General features: G+C 40.2%; 1 long non-coding RNA gene across 1 annotated transcript; it reads right to left on the bottom strand.

Moving 5' to 3' along the window:
- Positions 1 to 5,861: 5,861 nt before the first annotated feature.
- Positions 5,862 to 6,874, bottom strand: LOC116219732. The gene is made up of 4 exons (XR_006151771.1): positions 6,768 to 6,874; positions 6,436 to 6,585; positions 6,029 to 6,116; positions 5,862 to 5,928 (listed from the first exon to the last, which is right to left on the bottom strand). It is a non-coding gene; the product is annotated as an uncharacterized LOC116219732 (long non-coding RNA).
- Between the last annotated feature and the right edge of the window lie 208 nt (positions 6,875 to 7,082).

Genomic DNA, 7,082 nt, shown 5'->3' with positions numbered 1-7,082 from the left:
AATCAGGCCTTTATCAAATTTTCACACATTCACACAAATTTTCCTATTGTGAAGTTCCCCAAAAATGCAGAATGGCGCTCTTTTCAAGCCCACTGGTATGATGATGACCCCTGGCTGGAATATTCTCTACAGAATGATGCCATGCTCAAATGAATTGCTGTAGTGTTTTATTTATCACTATTAATAAAGACCCTGTTCTTCTCAGTTCTCCATACAGTCCGTGTGATTTATTTATTTTTTTGCCGGGTGGGGCTGCCCTTTTTTCAGGTCAGAGCAATGGCCCTTCAAAATTCCTGTGCACGTCCCTGGTTACAGGTGTTTATACTAATGAAGGTAATGAAGGTACAGGTGTTTATACACTAATGAAAACATAACTATGAATACTATAGTCACTTTCTGCTATTAGATTCCCCTAAATCCTACACACGGTATCTTTTATTTATTTGTATTTACCTCTTGTAAATGATCTCTAGCGGCACACCTGCCCTACCTGCAGTTCCTTCACGGCTCACACTTTGGGAATCAGTTATTCAATCAGTCAAAGAATGAAGCAGAATCATCAGTTACATTTAAATGTATTTATTTAGCAGACCCATTTATCAAAGCAGCTTGTACAGTGCAGTGTGCAGACACATCTTCATCAATATGTGTGGTGGTATTAGAACCTTGTTCTACCAGATGAGGTACAGCAATGCATCTGTTCAGGTTGACATTACAGTGGAACATCCCTGGCTAACTCATCTCCTGTTCTTCCTCTCCCACTGCTCCCTGCAGCAGAACACAGTGTTTGTACTGTATGTGTGCAGACCCATTTGGTGTTATACTGCACCCTAGTGGTCAGATCCTTCATGGATCTACAGCTTTAAAGATTGTGTAACAGTGTGCAGCAGTTAACTTCCTTTCTCCTCCTTTCTCTTCTTCCTTTCTCAGACTTTGAGGGTCTTCACTGTCTTCTCTGGAACACAGACATATCAATCATTTGACTATTTAAAACACACACAAGATATAGCTGGCTGTACTGAAATTCTGATTGATTTGGTATTATGGTACGGAGTGATAGATGCTCCATCATATCCATGGAATGAATAGATTTTGGTATCAGTAGCTGGAAAACAAACAGGTTTAGAATTGATCCAGCTTGTTGTTAAAGAACACTGAGGATATTGCTGTTAAAATCTCAGCTTTAAATCTGTTTCTCCACTATATATTGAAATATTATCCCATTTGAAAAGTCTCCAAAATACTTGGGTGTTACTCTGGATAGAAGCCTCACCTATAAACAACACCACCAGCAAGTCAGAGCCAAGGTGGAAGCAAGAAACTGCTTCATTCACCGTCTCTGCGGAACCTCGTGGGGAGCTACTCTAGCACTGGCCTACTCAACAGCAGAGTACTGTGCACCTATTTGGTGCAAATCCACTCATACCACCAAGCTTGACATAGCTCTCAACAACAGCATGCGGATGGTTTCAGGATGTATAAGATCTACACCAACCTCATACCTACCAATCCTCAGTGGAATCCCACCACCAGCAATCCGCCGCGAAACAGCCTGCCTAAACCTTGCACAGAGAGCTCAACGCAGAGCCAGCCACCTACTCCATCATGACATCAACTCAAACGACCCACCACCACGCCTACCGCTGAGAGCACCGATCTCTGCAAGACTTCGGGGTCTGCTGCATGAGGCAAATGGTCAGCCACCTGGATCCTGGACCATCACACAATGGACCAAACAGTGGGGCTCAGCCAACACTAAACTACATGGCTACATCAAAACACCGTCCACAAGGCCTGCAGGACACACCCTCAACAGAAACTCCTGGGTACGACTCAACAGATGCCGAACAGGACATGGACGCTTCCGAGCCAATATGCACAGGATGAACCTATGTGATGCTCCAGACTGCCCCCGTGGGGCCCCAGAGCAAACTGCTGATCACATCATCAACGACTGCACCAAGTACCAGTGTCCTGGCCTTCAGGCAATGTCTACCCTGAACAGTGAAGCACTAGCATGGCTCGCGGACACAAGCTTAGTCATCTAACAGTATGAAATGTATTTTGAGACATACGAATATATATATATATATATATATATATATATATATATATATATATATCCACCATATCCCACTGTGTCTGCGACACAAACAAGTTCTAGATTAGTTAAGCATAGCCATTCATGCCCTATCTGTCTGCCTTGAGTTTGCCTTTGACAATGGCTATCAATACACAATCAGTTTGGTGTCATCCAGAAAGACCAGGAGGTGGACCAGGTGTAGTTTTATTTAGTTGTACAGTTGACTTTTATAACCCTCGTTCAGGGCGATGGCGTGAGAGAGACACTACTCATTTATCAATATAATGTAACAGGTATTAGCATATACCATAATGTTGGCCATATTAGTTGGTTTAATACTAGATTTAACTTTCAATAAACAATTTGATATTACATGTGCTGGTATTAGCATATGCTAGCTTTAAGTGCATTAAGTTGGATTCAGCGTAGTGATTGGAGGAGGAGTTGAACTACGCAGCCTCTTCAGTGTGGTGATTGGAGGAGGAGTTGTCTAGCTGCCAATTTATGCAGGAGGTATAGGGGTAGCAGAATAGCTTTGCTTTTGCACCCCGTCTTTAATGGATAGGACTTCTTGAAACCATACGATACGACAATCTATTTTATTTACATTTACGTTATTTTCTCTTCTTTCCCACACTCTGTTAAGCCAAACAAGAATACCAGATGAAGACACCCTTAGATATGTTTTGTAATGATATATATAGTTCTCAACTTCTTTACAGGGAGGGTTTTTACCACCATACCAATATTTCAGATAATGATTTAATTCCCAGAATGGAAGATGAAGACTAGAGTACTGAATGACCACAGATAATTTAAAGGATGGAGATGTGCTGAAACACAGGAATGAATTAAGTCATTAGTCATTAAATATCCATGGAAGTTTATGGTGATTGGATAAAAAAAAGAACAATACTGAAGATGTGGCGTCGGGCAGGTGGCATTTTCATTCCGAAGGAGAAGATCGCCATGACCATATATAGTCCATTTCGATCCACCAAAGACTTAGTTAGTTGCTACTCCTCACCTTTGGTAATCATTTGTGAGACACAGTAGACTGATACTGTAAGCCCCTCCTTGAAACTTGCAACTTCATTTAGTGCAATGAGTATTTTCACTGCCCAAAATGTAAAAACAAAAATTTGACAGACCAAGTCTTCCTTTTTTCATTGTGTGGACCAACAAACTTTCACCTCCAAGGACCAGGAAATAGAAGCCAAACAACGTGATCTCATAGTTAAGCCTACATCACAAATCATGTGGACACGTTTTTTAAGCGTCTGAATCACACAGCGAGGACTAGTGGAGAGGTTTGGTGTTTACACTGATGGGGATCACACAAAGAGGACGAGTGGAGGGGTTTACACTGATGGGGATCACACAGAGAGGACGAGTGGAGGGGTTTACACTGATGGGGATCACACAGAGAGGACGAGTAACATTGTCACGTCCAGAGGGGGGTTACCTGCAGCCCACAGAGACCAGAATTCTCATGTTTTAGAGATCTATGTTAAAACTAATCTATTCAGCAGCAGGACTGATACCACTGTACCACTCAGACTGGGACCATTCAAATGATCCCAGACATGACAAAGAAATACAAACAAACATTATTATACACATTATTATATGTCATTTTTTTATTACACATTATTATACAAACAAATTATTCTGAGACATCAAACAGGTTTCACATGTTCAGTTTACAGCAATCTATTAAATAGACCAAAAGCTGTAAGCAGTCACCTGCTTCCTCAAGGGAGTCTTTTCTGTTAAGCTTTCTGACAGTGAGTGTTGTTAGTAGGTAACCCCAATGAAGAAAAAGATGGCAAGCCACAGCTACAAAGTGAATGGGGTTTATATGATTATTGATGAGCTAATTGTTAAACAATAAAGTGCTAAAAATACTAAGTGCGGGAGTGCTGGAGATGCTTTCAGAGTAAACATGTAAGGAACAGGTCCCCAGATAGAGCGTGATAATAATTACTGATGTTCACAGTGCGGCCTTGAGGACAATAGATTGATAAATGATCAGGGTTTCTCTCCATTTATTCGGCTGTTTGTTTGTGTTTCTTTTTCTGTCCATTTACTTCTTTCTTCTTTGTACATGTCCATACATAACCATTGCTTTATTAAAAAGTCCTGGGTGAGAGTTCAAACAATCACCTTTCGTAAAACCGAAACTGAATTGCAAACTCTGCCTTTAAGAAAATGACAGCAGGGACTGACCACAAAAAAGTTCGATTCTTCCCTGCTTTTCTTATCAGACTCAGGAACATGGACTAGGGACGGCACAGTCGTGTGTGCCCTAGCCTCCTCATCCTCCAGTAGTCAAGTATGGCTCCTTCAGAAAGAGCATAATCCTCTTCATGAGGAAAGTCAGGTGCTGAAATACCACAAACAATATGTGTTTTGATGAGACATGATCGATTTATAACATCCTCATCCAGCAAGTGGTGTTCTTATCATGGTATGCAGGTCTCCACTCTGGCATCTCAGGGCAGCAGTCTCTGCAGTAGTGAGATGGTGTAGCACAGCAGTAATAGAGAGGTGCCACTGTGGTCAGTTGGTCCAGAAGGAGAACGGGTAATTTGGCAGTCCTGTCTGGTTCAGTCTGTTCCATAAGCACCTGGAAAGAAACAAACTGGATGAGATCATGTATTACTCTTTGAACTTGTCCACCAACTATTCATTTATACTCCATGTAAGACAGCCAGAATTTACACTGAATTAATTCCGTAATCTTGCAGGCCTTTTACAAAACATTCATCCCATGATAGCTCAGACTATTAAATACAATTAAATAAAGTTGGTGACTGCAATGGCAAGATTAAACAACAGTTGGAGTATATGGGTTAAGAAAGGGATTACTGTTGCCATGTTCCTAAAGAAAACACTATTGTGAGAATTACATGAAAGGGTGTTTGTATATCCATTTCACATTTCATGCCTTTATTGGATTAGATCTAATTCCTAAAGACTAACACAATTACATGAATACAATTAGAATTGCAATAGTGTTTCTTGATTCTAACTTTATTTCTTTCTTGTAGGAAAGTAGTGTTTTACAGAAAGCATGAGATTCTGGCAGAAATATGGATAAAAGCAAATTCAGTCAGAAAATGAGTGGTAAAAAAGTAGGCTACTCACCATCAACATTATTAATACTAATATATGGCCATAAAAGCCATTTAGACCGTTTTGATCACACGATGCTGCCACTTAATTTCCTCTGTTCCTATAGAAATACAAACATTGTAATCAGAAAGGCAAAAAAACCTGACACAGATAGGACAGAAATTGACATAAGCTTTAGTGAAGACCTGTACCTCTGTTGTTACAGTATGGCCTGACTTCTGTTGTGTGTTGCATTTCAATGTGTCTGCTGAACAAATAAATACAAAAAAAGCGAAACAGAACTGTTAGTATGCATTTAATGTGCGTTGTCATGAAGTAAATATTCTGGACTGATAATTACAATACACCAGTATGAAGCAATTAACACAAAATAACAAACAAAATTAACACAAAATTCTGTGTATATGTGTGTAAACAAAAACTAATCATATGCTTGTGTCCTTATCAATTCTTCTCGACAGTGGCAATCATGATAACAGTAGGCCTTAATAATGGAAACAATTAAATCATAAGAAACATTAACATAACTACCTTGTTGAGATTTTCTTCTATTATATATAACTACCACAGCCCCACATGTAGCAGCTAGGACTGCAACACCAGCTATGATACCAGCTACAATGGCAACACTGTTTTGTCCTTGACCACAATCAGTGTCATAAGAGGATGATCCTTCTCTTAGGACAACAAGTCCAATCAACTCACACCTACAGAGATCACATAAATAGTTACATTTTAGATACACAAGTAAATAACTTAGTGTATAATCCTTGCTAAACTTGGAACATTCCAAGTGAATGAACGTACCGTGTGTGTGGTCTGCAGGATGTCAATGATCCATCTGAGAATGTGTCGCCTACACAGTCACCACACACAGTATCTGTGGATGCTGTACCTGCATGGACAGAGAGAAATAAAGGAAAACACACATCATCCACTATGGACACATGTTTATGGTGATGGTCATTTTTAATATCACAGATGAATGGAGACTCCATCAGAGAATGGGATTCAATCAGGAACAAGCTTTTATTCTTTACAATGATGCGCATCAAGGGAGAGAAGAAGGTTTCACATGAAGATTCTCCCACGTCTCTAATAAGACAAGGGTTGAAACAGACTGAATTCAAGTATCCTACCAGGTGGACAGAAGGGGGTGTTATTCAATAGTCCCAACCCTGTGTCTATAAGGTAATTACAGAGGATTGTCTAACCTGTCTCGTTGATGTACTGCCCTGGTGAGCACTTTGTGTGTTCCGCAGCTCCTTGGCAGCCATCATTGATTGGGTCAGTACAGTAGTGACCTTCCAGAGGCTCACAGAGTGTGTCTGAAGTGGAGCTGCATGCCCTCTTCACTCTTAGACCTTCACATATATTAGGAAATACAGTTATTTATAAAGGTGATTGCACTCATATTAGGATTGGTTGAAAAACATTTCAATTGCAATCAACAGTGCAAAGAATTTATGTAAATAATATACATAGAATGCACAAAAAATAAACTAATAAGGAAGGTAAACCAAAACTGCTGAAATAATTGACTCACTCGAGTCACAATCTGTGCAAGATTTACAGGACGCCAGTCCATTGGGTGCATCAGTGTAGGTAGATGACAAGCATGGACCACATGTCGTTATGTTGAACACAGTGCAGTGTCTCTGTGCATAATAACCTTTAATGAGTAAATAAATAGTTAATACGTAAATCAGACATGGGTTTATCTCATTGATGCAACATGAAGAAAGCTCTAACGAAGGAGCATGTCATGTACTATGACACAGTTACTACTGCTACTCACCAGGAGCACACATAGGGCAGCCAGAACTGCCCTTTAAGGTATTCGGCTCGACCACAGCAGGAG

The sequence above is a fragment of the Clupea harengus genome, unplaced genomic scaffold, assembly GCF_900700415.2.
Source record: "Clupea harengus unplaced genomic scaffold, Ch_v2.0.2, whole genome shotgun sequence".
NCBI lineage: Eukaryota > Metazoa > Chordata > Actinopteri > Clupeiformes > Clupeidae > Clupea > Clupea harengus.
This window is presented reverse-complemented; position numbering and strand designations above follow the sequence as displayed.